General features: G+C 44.3%; 1 non-coding gene and 1 pseudogene across 1 annotated transcript; one reads left to right on the forward strand and one right to left on the reverse strand.

The window, feature by feature from the left end:
• Positions 1-924: 924 nt before the first annotated feature.
• Positions 925-1,031, forward strand: LOC112425304 (U6 spliceosomal RNA). Its single transcript, XR_003016371.1, has one exon. It is a non-coding gene; the product is annotated as a U6 spliceosomal RNA (small nuclear RNA).
• Positions 1,032-6,721: 5,690 nt separating this feature from the next.
• Positions 6,722-7,634, reverse strand: LOC105474392 (vesicle transport through interaction with t-SNAREs homolog 1B pseudogene; annotated as a pseudogene).
• Between the last annotated feature and the right edge of the window lie 6,310 nt (positions 7,635-13,944).

Here is a 13,944-nt window from a genome sequence, read left to right on the forward strand (position 1 = left end):
AGACTCTGCTCTATGTGCCCCTTCCCATGGCTGATTTTAGAGTATCCTTTCCCTGGAATAAACTGTGACCATGAGAATAATAGGTAGCTTTCACTGAGTTCTCTCACTCCTTTTTTTTTTTTTTTTTTTGAGATGGAGTCTCACTTTGTTGCCCAGGCTAGAGTGCAATGACATGATCTCAGCTCACTGCTCCGCCTCCTGGGTTCAAGCAATTCTCCTGCCTCAGCCTCCTGAGTAGCCGGGACTACAGGCGTGTGCCACCACGCCTGGCTAATTTTTGTGTTTTTATTAGAGATGGGATTTCACCATGTTGGCCAGGCTGGTCTCGAACTCCTGAAGAAGGAAAATCTAAAACTGCCTTGGCCTCCCAAAGTGCTGGGATTACAGGCGTGAGTCACCACATCTGGCCTAAGTTCTGTCACTTCTTCAGTGAATTATGTGACCAGAGGGTGGTTTTGGGAAAACCCCAAACTTGCAGCTGCTCTCAGAAGTAAGGACAGTATTGTGGAGGACTGGGTTTGGCTAACTCAGGGGTAGAAGGCAACTTTCTCAACCTCATGGGAGCATATACAAAACAATAATCTCCAACTGTAAACACCTGTATTTGAAAAGTAGAAAGATCTCAAATCAATTAACTAACCTTCTACCCTAAGACACTGGAAAAAGAGCAAACTAAACCTAAAGCAAGAAGAATGAAGGAAAAACATATATTAGAGTTTAAATTAATGAAACAGGCAACAGAAAAACACTAAAGAAAATCAACAAAATGAATAGTTGGTCCTTTGAAAAGATCAACAAGGCTAGACTAATTAAGACAAAAACAGAGAAAGGCTGGGTATGGTGGCTCACATCTGTAATCCCAGTCCTCTGGGAGGCTGAGGTGGGAAGATCACTTGAGGCCAGGAGTTCAAGACCAGCCTGGGTGTGCTCTCTTTGGCAGCACATATACTAAAATTGGAACAATACACAGAAGATTAGCATGGCCCCTGCACAAGGATGATGTGTAAACTTTTGAAGTGTTCCATATTTTTTTAAATTTTAAAATTAAGAAAATGTATATGTATATATCTAAATTATAAAATTTAAAATACATATATACCTGTAAAAAAGTGTGTGTGTGTATATATATATATATATATATATATATATATATATAAATTATAACATTAAAATATGTATATATATTTGGGAGGCCAAGGCAGGTGGATTTCTTGGTGGAGTTTGAGACCAGCCTGGCCAACATAGTGAAACATGGTCTCTACTAAAAATACAAAAAAAAAGGCTGGGCGCAGTGGCTCATGCCTGTAATCTCAGCACTTTGGGAGGCTGAGGTGGGTGGATCACGAGGTCAGGAGATTGAGACCATCCTGGCTAACATGGTGAAACCCTGTCTCTACTAAAAATACAAAAAATTAGCCGGGTGCGGTGGCGGGCACCTGTAGTCCCAGCTACTTGGGAGGCTGAGGCAGGAGAATGGTGTGAACCCTGGAGGCAGAGCTTGCAGTGAGCCGAGATCATGCCACTGCACTCCAGCCTGGGCGACAGAGCGAGACTCTGCCTTAAAAAAAAAAATTAAAAAAAAAAAATAATAATAATTTAGCTGGATGTGGTGACACATGCTTGCAATCCCAGCTACTCTGGAGGCTGAGGTGGGAAGATAACTTGAATACACACACACACACACACACACACGCACACACACACACACACACATATATATATATATATATATATAGAGAGAGAGAGAGAGAGAGAGAGTCCATCGCTCCAAAAAAATGAAAAATAAAAAAATTAGCCAGTTATGATGACATGTACCTGTAGTCCTAGCTACCTGGGAGGCTGAGGCAGGAGGATTGCTTGAGTCCAGGAGTTCGAGGTTACAGTGAGCTCACACTACCACACTCCAGCCTGAGTGACAGAATGAGATCCTGTCTCTCTAAAACAAGAACAGAAACAAAAAACGGAGAAGACTCAAATTATACTAAACTCAGGAATGAAAGAGGGAGCATTACTACTGAACTTTCAAAAGTAAGGAAGGTTATAAGAGAATACTATAAATGACTATGCCAACCAATTAGGTACCTTAGATGAAATAGACAAATACCTAGAAAACCACAAACTACTGAAATTGATTCAAGGAGAAATATAAATTCTGAATAGACCTATAATAAACAGAGAAAGAGTAATTGGATTAGTAATCTAAAAGCATTTCACAAAGAAAAGTGAAGATTTTAATGGTAAATTCTACAAAACATTAAAGACTTACCACCAATTCTTCACAAACTCTTCCAAAAAACAGAAGAGAGAATTCTTCTAAACTCATCCTATGAGGGCAGTATTAATCCTGATACCAAAACAAGGCAAAAACATCAGAAGAAAACTATATACCAATATGTCTTATGAATTTAGATGCAAAAATCCTGAACTAGCAAACCAAATTCAGCAACATATAAAAAGAGTTGGCCAGACACAGTGGCTTACACCTGTAATCCCAGCACTTTGGGAGGCTGAGGCAGGCGGATCATGAGGTCAAGAGATCAAGACCATCCTGGCCAACATGGTGAAACCCTGTCTCAACTAAAAATACAAAAAAATTAGCTGGGTGTGGTGGTGCACGCCTGTACTCCCAGCTACTAGGGAGGCTGAGGCAGGAGAATCACTTGAACCCAGGAGGCGGAGGTTGCAGTGAGCCGAGATCATGCCACTACACTCCAGCCTGGCAACAGAGCAAGAGTCTGTCTCAAAACAAAACAAAAAAAAAAAAAAAAAAAGAGTTACATACCATGACAAAGTAGGATTTGTCTCAGAAATGCAAGGTTGGTTTGACATCCAAAATCAATTAATGTATTATGCCATATCAATATAATAGAGGACAAAAACCACATTTCAATGTGGTCTGTTGATGACCTCAATACATACAGCCTGGCCAGGATGGTGAAACCCTGTCTCTACTAAAAATACAAAAAAAAAAAAAAATTAGCTGGGCATGGTGATGAGCACCTGTAATCCCAGCTACTCGGGAGGCTGAGGCAGGAGAATCACTTGAACCTGGGAGGTGGAGGTTGCAGTGAGCTGAGATCGTGCCACTGCACTCCAGCATGAGCGACAGAGTGAGACTCCATCTCAAAAAAAAAAAAAAGAAATGAAAAGAAAAGAAAAAACTCAACAAACTAGATATAGAAGGGGATTCTTCTCAACCTGATAAAGGGTAGCTACAAAAACCCTCTGCTAATGTCACACCTAATGGTGAAATTCTAAATGTTTTCCCTCTGAGATCAGGAACAAGACAAGAATGTCTGCTCTCCCTACTTCTATTCAACACGGTACTGCAGGTTCTGTCCATGGCAATTAGGTAAGAAAATGAAATTTATTTCATATACAGCTGGGCATGGGGGCTCACATCTGTAATCCCAGCACTTTGGGAGGCAGAAATGGGTGGATCACTTGAGCCCAGGAGTTTAAGACCAGCCTGGGCAGCATAGTGAGACTTTGTCTCTATTTTTTAATAAATAAATAAATAAATAACAGATCAACATACAAATCAGTTGTGTTTCTACACATTAGAAATGAATGATCTAAAAATGAAATTAATAAAATAATTTTATTTACAAGGGCATCAAAAAGAATAAAATACTTAGGAATCAATTTAACAAAACAAATGTAGAATGTATACTCTGTTTTTTTGTTCTGTTTTGTTTTGAGACGGAGTCTTGTTCTGTCGCCAGGCTGGAGTGCAGTGGCACGATCTTGGCTCACTGCAACCTCCAACTCCCTGGTTCAAGCTCTTTTCCTGCCTCAGCCTCCCAAGTAGCTGGGATTACAGGCACATGCCACCACACCCAACTAATTTTTGTATTTTTAGTAGAGACAGGGTTTCACCATCTTGGCCAGGGTGGTCTCGATCTCCTGACCTTGTAATCCTCCTGTCTCAGCCTCCCAAAGTGCTGGGATTACAGGCGTGAGCCACCATGCCTGGCCAGAATGTATACTCTGAAAGCTACAACACATTGTGGAAATAAATTAAGGATCTAAATAAATGGAAGGACATTTCATGTTAGTGGATCTACAGAATGAACACAATCTCTATCACCACCCCAGTTGGCTTCTTTGCAGAAATTGACAAGTTGATCCGAAATTCATATGGAAATGCAAGAAACCCTTTTTTTTTTTTTTTTTTTTTTTTGAGACGGAGTCTTGCTCTGTCACCCAGGCTGGAGTGCAGTGGCCGGATCTCAGCTCACTGCAAGCTCCTCCTCTCGGGTTCACGCCATTCTCCTGCCTCAGCCTCCCGAGTAGCTGGGACTACAGGCACCCGCCACTTCGCCCGGCTAGTTTTTTGTATTTTTTAGTAGAGACGGGGTTTCACCGTATTAGCCAGGATGGTCTCGATCTCCTGACCTCATGATCCGCCCGTCTCGGCCTCCCAAAGTGCTGGGATTACAGGCTTGAGCCACCGCGCCCGGCCAAGAAACCCTTAATAGCCAAAACAATCTTGAAAAAAAAAGAACAAACTTGGAGAACTCACACTTTCTGATTTCAAAATGTACTGTAAAACTACAGTAGTTTCAAGACAATTTCAAAAAAGACAAATAATCCAATTTAAAAATGGGCTAAGGATTTAAATAGACATTTCTCCAAAGAAGCTATACAAATGGCCAGTAAGCACATGACAAGATGCTTAACATCATTAGTTGTGAGAGAAATGCAAATCAAAACCACAATGAGATATCACTTCACATGAAGATGGCTATAATAAAAAAGAGATAATAACGAAGTGTTGGTGAGTATGTGGGAGGTTGGAACTCTCATACACTGCTGGCAGGATTATAAACCAGTGCAGCCACTTTGGAAAATGGTCTAGCAGTTCCTCAAATGATTAAATGTAGAATTATCATATGACCCAGTAATTCCACTTCCAGGTATATAGCCAAGAGAAATAAAAAACATTTGTTGAGGCAAAGAGTTATACACAAACATTCATAGCAGCTTTATTCAGAATAGACAAAAAAGTGGAAAAAACTCAATTCAATTACTGGTGAATGGGTATATAAAATGTGGTATATCCATACAATGGAGTAGAATTTGACAATAAGAAGGAACATCCAAGCACTTGTGAGTCGAAAAAAGAAATAAAGGACCGGGTGCGGTCTTTATTTCCATAGGCTCACACCTGTAGTCTCAACACTCTGGAAGGCAGAGGCAGCAAACTGCTTGGCTGGGGAGTCCGAGACAAATCTGGGCAACATAGTGAGACCTCTTTCTATTAAAAAAAAAATACAAAAAAGTTAGCCAGACATGGTGGTGCCCACGTTAGTTGCAACGACTTGGGAAGCTGAGGTGGGAGGATAGTTTGAGCCTGGGAGGTCAAGGTTGCAATGAGCCATGATCAGACCATTGCACTCCAACCTGGGCAACAGAGGGAGACCTTATCTTGAAAAACAGAAAGATAAATGAAGTATGGTATATGCTAAAACATGATTGAATCTTCAAAACAGGTTAAGAAGAAGGCCATCTCAGAGGACCACATAAGGTATGATTTCATTTATTGGTTGACTGTCAGTTTTGAGACCGTGTCTCACTCTGTCACCAGGCTGGAGTGCAAGGCCCAATGTTGACTCACTGTAGTCTCGACCTCCTGGGCCCAGGTGATTCTCCCTCACTTAGCCTCTAGAGTAGCTGGGACCACAGGCATGTACCACCATGCTCAGCTAATTTTGTTTTAAGTAGAGACGGATTTTCACCATGTTGGCCAGGCTGGTCTTGAACTCCTGAGCTCAAGCAATCTCTCTGTCTCGGCCTCCCAAAGTGCTGCCAAAATGTGGCACCACGCGCGGCACTTTTTTTTTTTTTTTTTTTCTGAGACAGAGTTTCACTCTTGTTGCCCAGGCTAGAGTGCAATTGCACGATCTCGGCTCACCAAAACCTCTGCCTCCTGGGTTCAAGCGATTCTCCTGCCTCAGCCTCCCGAGTAGTTGGGATTACAGGCATGTGCCACCATGCCCAGCTAATTTTGTAATTTCAGTAGAGACGGGGTTTTCTCCATGTTGGTCAGGCTGGTCTCGAACTCCCAATCTTAGGTGATCTGCCCACCTCAGGCTCCCAAAGTGTTGGGATTAGAGGTGTGAGCCACCGCGCCTTTTTTTGTTGTTGTTGTTAGACAGAGACTCCTTTTATCGCCCAGGCTCGAGTGCAGTGGCACAATCTCAGCTCACCACAACCTCTGCCTCCCGGGTTCAAGCGATTCTCCTGCCTCAGCCTCTGGAGTAGCTGGGATCATGGGTGCGCACCACCATGCCCAGCTAATTTTTGTATTTTTAGTAAAAACAGGGTTTCGCCATGTTGGCCAGGCTGGTCTTGAACTCCCCACCTCAGCCTCCCAAAGTGGTGGGATTACAGGTGTGAGCCACAGTGCCCGACCTTGGCATATTCTTAAAAATTAATTAATTAATTTTGTTTTTGAAGACAAGGTCTCACTCTGTCACCCAGGCTGGAGTGCAGTGGCGCTATCATAGCTCACTGCAGCCTCAAACTCCTGGTCTCAAGCAGTTCTCCTGCCTCAGCCTTCTAAATAGCTGGGACTACAGATGTGGCCGCCATACCTGGCTAATTTTTTTTATTTTTGGTAGAGATGAGTTCTTGCTATGTTGGCCAGGCTTTTGTATTTTTAAAGAAGTCATAAATAGCATTATTACCTTGGTATATCATACTGGTCTTGTTGCTGTCACTTCACATTTAACTGGCTTTCCATCTTTCCTCCCTTCTCCCATAGTCTGGCTACACAGTGCATCCTTGAACTGTTAGCCCACAGGAGCAACATGCTTATTCCATCCACATCCCTAACACCATGTATTCCCAAGGTCAAAGTTCTGGTCCACAACCCTTCCCTATTGCAAGCCCCATGCTTGCAAAGGAATGCAAAGTAAACCAGGCCTCCCGGGACAGCTAGCTCCAGTGAAATGATGATGGAAAGCAGAAGCTTGTTGGTTGTCACTTTTCTGGACCTTGAAGGGAGAATCTTTTGACTTTTGCACAAGTTTTCATTTGTGTTTCCCAGTGTACTCTTGGTACGCTCTCGCTGGTCCTGTTGGTTCCCCAGCTCTTCTGACATTTCTGAGCCAATCTGGTCAGTCTCTTGGGTGGCCCGGCCCAGGCTTTCGGTGCCTTGGAGAAGCATTGCCCTTTGCGACTGTAGCCTATTCATATGCTCAATCTCTACAGCATATGTGCCATATTTCATGACTCCTTGGTCCCCAAGCATGGCTGCAAAGACACTTCTTGCCTCCAGGTGGAGTTAGGCAAGGTCCTTCTGTTAGTCTTGAAGCTTCGACATTATGGGGTTATGGAAAGATAGGGGTACATAATGTAATTCCTCCTCCATCTGTGCCAGCATTTTGTTTGCTTCCTGTTACTTTTCATCAAAATCTCTGATCAACTTCTCCTGGGTCCCTGCCATATCCAGCAGCCACTAGTACACCCCTCGGAGGCACATCTCGTGCAGCTGCTCAAAATGCTCCGAGGAGGTGGTGGAGAGGGGCGTGGTGGAGAGGGGCATGGCGCAGGCGGTGCTTGAACAGCGCCCATCAAGATTCTGGGCGCTGGGCCCGCTCCTAGCTTGGCAGTCAGCAGCCCTGGCCTGTAACCATCACCACCACTGATGCCTGATTTCGTTGATGTGAAATATCCAGAACAGGCCACGCATGGTGGCTCATGCCTATAATCCCAGCACTTTAGGAGGCTGAGGTGGGCAAATCACTTGAGCACAGGAGTTCGAGACCAGCCTGGCAACATGGCAAAACCCATCTCTACAAAAAAAAAAAAAAAAAAAAATTTAAAGTACAAAAACTAGCTGGGTGTGGTGGTGAGCACTTGTGGTCTCAGCTGCTCAGGGGACTGAGGTAGGAGGATCGCTTGTGTGAGGAGTTCAATGTTGCAGTGAGCTATCATGGCACCATTGCACTCAGAAACCACTGTCTGGGTGACAGAATGAGACCCTGTCTCAAAGAAACAGAAAAACGAAAAAGAAAAGAAATATCCAGAAAGTAAATCAGTGGTTGCCCAAGGCTGGGAGGTTTTTGGGACATGGAGAGTGACTACTAGTAGGTATGAGATTTTGGGGGCCAGTGATGAAAATGTACTAACTGTGGTGATGGTTGCACAAATCTGAATATACTAACATTATTGACTTGCATACTTTAAGTGGACGAATTGCATGATATGTGAATTATATTTGAATAAAGCTGACCAAACCCTTTACCTAAATTTAAAAGGTACAATAAAGCACCATATTTTCAAGACTCCATACAGATTTGTCACGTGTTAGAGTGGGTCCCTCTGACGAGAAGGGAAATAACAGGAAGGCTTGGATACTGGAGCAAATATTAAAATATGAGAGGCCCCTTTGCAGACCCATGATCGACACTTGAGTGAATGTGAGGTGAAAACCCTCAACAGTGGGACAGGCACCTCTTTGGAGAAGTGTGGCTGTGACAGGGAGCTGAGAAGTGGGACAGCAGCCTGATGCAGCTGTGGGTGAGGAGAGGGACAGTTAGACATGGGGAGAGTAGATTAGGAGCATAGCTGGCTGCTGTTGGGAGCGATCTAGTAGAAGGGAGAATGGAGAGGTGGTGCTAGAGCTGCTGATGTGATTGAGCGAGATGGTAGGAGGAGAGGGAAGAGGGCAAATTCCTTCAGTCAACAGGAAGGAATTGGGGCAGAGGAGAACTGCTGGGAGTTCTGTGGGCTTGGAGAGGGATGATGGGAGGAGAGAGAACCAATGAAATAGTTTCTTTGGAGAATGGAAAGGAAATCCTGGCCAGGCGCGGTGGCTCATGCCTGTAACTCCAGCACTTTGGGAGGCTGAGGTGGGTGGATCACCTGGGGCCAAGAGTTCAAGACCAGCCTGGCCAACGTGGTGAAAACCTGTCGTTACTGAAAACACAAAAATTAGCCGGGTGTGGTGACATGCACCTGTAGTCCCAGCTACTCGGGAGGCTGAGGCATGAGAATCACTTGAACCCAGAAGGCGGAGGTTGCAGTGAGCCAAGATTGCACCGCTGCACTCCAGTCTGGGAGACAGAGAAAGACTCTGTCAAAAAAAAAAAAAAAAAAAAAAAAGGGAAATCCTGCATGCAGATAAAGATTAGGGTCATTGGACTTCGCTGAAATGCCCATTTGAAGCCTGTGTTGTAGAACGGTGGAGTGTGTGTTATGGAAGAGGGGCTCCGCATGGTAAAGCACGAGAGGAGCGTGGATAGTAAGGTGTGGGGTGCTGCAGAAGTCACAGACACTGGCCAGCATAGATTCAGGAGGGGACTATAGGACAGCAGAGCGAGTGCTGTAAGGGTCCCAGGACAGACAACGTGATTTGGAGAAGAGAAAACACTGGGCAAAATCAAAGGGGTGAAGGGAAGGTGGCTGGAACAAGCAGTTGGGTGCAGTCTGGGGACACACAGGGGACAACACTCGCAGACCCTAGACAGGAAGAAAGGTGGCTCCCAGCAGGGCAGGAAAGTCCTGTTGGGCAGCAGCCTTACCACCCACCGCCACCCTAGGTACTTCCTGTCCCACAGCCCTCTTATCCCTAAGGATCCTGAAGGGAGGGCTGTGTGGGCACAAAGCTAATAATAAAAGGGCGTCCAAAGAGGAAGGGGTCCTGAGGCCACGCACAGATGGTGATTTCTGGTCTGACCCACCTTTACTCATCTTCAGGTGAGCCCAGTGGTGGTGTCCTGCCTGGAGTGCCTTCGGCACCCTGCCGGTGCTTCCCGCTTAGACAGAGCTGGGCTCATCAGGGATAGACCCATGAGCGTTTCGGTGGAGGAGGCCTGGATGGAGCTCAGTCATGTACAAGTCTCAGTACTGTGAGCTAGTAGGAAGACTAAACATAAAACTAAGAGATAATTCCCTGACATTGGGTTAATTTCCTTACCATAAAAAGAAAGTATATTTTTGAGCTGGGCGCAGTGACTCACACGTGTAATCCCAGAATTTTGGGAGGCTGAGGCAGGCAGATCACTTGAGTCCAGGAGTTCAAGACCAGCCTGGCCAACACAGCAAAATCCCATTTCTTTTAAAAATAGAAAAAATTAGCCAGGTGCAGTGGAGCACACCTGTAACGCCAGCTACTCGGGAGGCGGAGGCATGAGAATCTCTTGAGGGGAAATTGCAGTGAGCTGAGATCGCACTGCTCTACTCCAGCCTGGATGACAGCAATATTTTGTCTCAAAAAAAAAAAAAAAAAAGAAAAGAAAAGAAAAAAGAAAAGTAAGAAAGATAATTTTGGCCGGGCGCGGTGGCTCAAGCCTGTAATCCCAGCACTTTGGGAGGCCAAGACGGGTGGATCACGAGGTCAGGAGATCGAGACCATCCTGGGTAACCCGGTGAAACCCCGTCTCTACTAAAAAATACAAACAAACTAGCCGGGCGAGGTGGTGGGCGCCTGTAGTCCCAGCTACTTGGGAGGCTGAGGCAGGAGAATGGCATGAACCCGGGAGGCGGAGCTTGCAGTGAGCTGAGATCTGGCCGCTGCACTGTAGCCTGGGCGACAGAGCGAGACTCTGTCTCAAAAAAAAAAAAAAAAAAAGAAAGATAATTTTGAAGAAGAAAAAGGGAAAAGAGGAGGAAAAGAAAGAGGGCTTGGTTTGGTGTGTGCTACAGCGGTGGTCCCTAGATCAGCAGCAAGGGCTTGCCCTGGAAACTTGTTAGAAATGCACATTCTCAGGCTTGACCCCAAACTTAATGAATCAGAAACTCCGTATTAACGAACTCCGAAGGTAGTTCTAATGCACGCTGGAGTTTGAGAACTACAGTTCTAAGGCAATTTCCACTTTTTTCCACCCTCATCTCCAAACAGCCATGTTGCTGCTGGAGCCAGGCTGCAGGGTGCCAAGTAAAGGCTTAACTTAGGGTTAGAGGGGGGAAGTCCTGGTGTGCAGACCTGGTGAGGAGCTTCCTCACTCTCACTGCATGGAGACCAGCTTTGAAGCACCCAAAGCAGAGAGATCAGAACCATGGGAACACTGGAAGAATGTGACTCAGAGGGCCTTGGCCCTGCAGGGATGCGGTTATGAGAGCTGGTTTCCCTGCCCACCAGAAAGCACAGCAGCCACTGAAAGAGGTATATGACAACTTAAACTATTAGGAGCACTTGAAGAGATTCAAGTAGTATGAAAAAAAAAAAAGAGGAAAAAGAAAAGAAAGTAAAAAAGGAAAAAGAAAGAAACAACTTTCTGGAACTAAAAAACATTATTTTCAACAAAAGAATTAGTATACGTATTGAAAGAGAGAATAGTCACTGCTGAGACTCCAATTAGTGGCTTGGAAGAACAAACGGAAATAATATTTCAAAGCATGGAGCAAATTATATGAAGAGATGGAAATAACAAGGAAAATATGATTCTTGGAGAATAGATCCAGTAGTCCTAAAATTCAACTATATTAGTTCCAAAAGGGAGAAAAGGAATAGATGGAGGAGAGGCAATAAAGAATAGAAGAAAATTTTGCTGACCTGAAGAAATATCTGAGCTTAAAGACTGAAAGGAAACAGGAAGATACAACAAGAAAAGACATACACACAGGCATGAAACTCCCAGACTTCAAGGTTAAAGAAAAACATTTTCAAGTTTTTAGACAGAAAGAGCAAGTTATCTACAAAAGGAAACAAATTACATTGGTATAGGACTTTTCATCTGCAACACTGGAAGCTCAAAGTGGGAAAACTGAGAGAAATAGATGACTACGTAGAAATCTTTCTTTTTCTTTCTTTCTTTTTTTTTTGAGATGGAGTCTCGCTCTGTTGCCCAGGTTGGAGTGTGGTGGTGCAATCTCGGCTCACTGCAACCTTCGCCTCCCGGGTTCAAGTGATTCTCCTGCTTCAGCTTCCTGAGTAGCTGGGATTACAGGTGTGCGCCACCACTCCCGGCTAATTTTTTGTATTTTTAGTAGAGATAGGGTTTCACCATGTTGGTCAGGCTGGTCTCAAACTCCTGACTTTGTGATCCACCTGTCTCAGCCTCCCAAACTGCTGGGATTACAGGCGTGAGCCACTATGCCTGGCCAGGAATATTTTATTTATTTTTATTTTTTTGAGACCGAGTCTTGTTCTGTCGCCCAGGCTGGAGTGCAGTGGTGCAATCTCGGCTCACTGCAACCTCTGCCTCCCAGGTTTAAGTGATTATCCTGCCTCAGCCTCCCGAGTAGCTGGGACTACAGGCACCTGCCATGATGCCCGGCTAATTTTTGTATTTTTAGTAGAGATGGGATTTCACCATGTTGGCCAGGTTGGTCTCGAACTCCTGACCTCAAGTGATCCACCCACCTTGGCCTCCCAAAGTGCTGGGATTACAGGTGTGAGCCACCGCGCCCAGCCTTACACAGGAATCTCATACCCAGCTGAGAAAACTTTCACCTGTCAGGGCAAAATAAATCTTTTTGGCGATCCAAAGGATTCAGAGAGTATATCAATCTCATACCTCACCTGAAAGAATGGTTTGGTAACAGAACAGAGAAATCAAGACAGAGGAAGGTGAAGAGAAGAAAGAACAAGTAGTGAGCAACAAACTTAGAAAGAAAAATATTATACAGTTAAATGTTCATGGAGCTTGACCTACATCTACAACCTACTATATCTACAACCAAAAGTACTATCCTATCTCAGAAAAACCTAGGAGTTGGAATCAGAGTGAGAGAGGTAAGAAAAAGGATTCTAAATGTCTCTCTTATTGGTAGAAGTGCAGGACATGAAACATCTTAATGGAATACATATTTGGCATATTTGCAAATAATCATAAAGAAATGTGTGTTTTATTATTATTGCTGGGAAGGGAAAGTAACTAACAGAAGAATGGAAAAATATAGAACATCTAAAATAACAATGGGGTAGGGAAAATGAAATGAATAGCAACATGAGCTAAAAAGTTAAATCATGGGATGGGTAAAGAACATACAATAAGATAACAGAAATGAAATAAAAATGTACCATTCATTCCACTTGTGGAATCATAATTTATTCAAAAGAAGGCATAAAAAGAGGGAGAAAAGAGCCTGGGTGTGATGGCTCACGCCTGTAATCCCAGCACTTTGGGAGGCTGAGGCGGGTGGATCTTGAGGTCAGGAGTTCGAGACCAACCTGACCGACATGGGGAAACCCCGTCTCTACTAAAAATACAAAAATTAGCCGGGCGTGGTGGTGTGTAGTCCTAGCTACTCAGGAGTCTGAGGCAGGAGAATCGCTTGAACCCAGGAGGCGGAGGTTGCAGTGAGCCAAGATCATGCCATTGCACTCCAGCCTGGGTGACAGAGCGAGACTCCATCTCAAAATAATAAATAAATCAATAAATAAAAGTGACAAAATAGATCTATATTTATTGACATAAAAAGATGTCTTATGCATACTGTTGAAATGTTAAAAAAAAAAAAAAAAAAAAAAAAAAGAAATACCCCAGCTCTCTCTCTTAGGGACCCTGGTTTTTTTGGTCCTCAGCTCCCCTGACACTAATGTTCCCCCTTTTCTTACACAGATGTCTCCCCAGAGCCACATCAGGCAGGGAATCAGTGTAGGGAGGGCAGACCACACAGTCTGGTTTCTGAAACAGCTTTGAATAGAAGTATTCTGACCTTATGTCTCCTTCAGTCAGGACACTCCTAATATTAATGTCCCTATTATAGTTGTAGAAACTTGGGTTCACGAAATTAAAAGCTTTGCTTCAGGTCTGTACAAGGCATTCCTCTCCTGGGTCTGCTAAAGGAAAGGAGGCCTGCTACGTGTCCTCTCAAAATGTGCTAGGGGTTGCCAGGAGCAGAAGGATTAAAGGGGCTAGAAAATTCAATGTGAGTTGGAGAAGAGGTGGAAGAAGCATTGAGGTCAGGTTTCTGGGAGATGGGGGTGGCATAGAGGAGGTAAGGCAGGGGGCACCCAAAATTCTCACCCATCCTACCACGAAGTCT

The sequence above is a fragment of the Macaca nemestrina genome, chromosome 10, assembly GCF_043159975.1.
Source record: "Macaca nemestrina isolate mMacNem1 chromosome 10, mMacNem.hap1, whole genome shotgun sequence".
NCBI classification, from domain to species: Eukaryota; Metazoa; Chordata; class Mammalia; order Primates; family Cercopithecidae; genus Macaca; species Macaca nemestrina.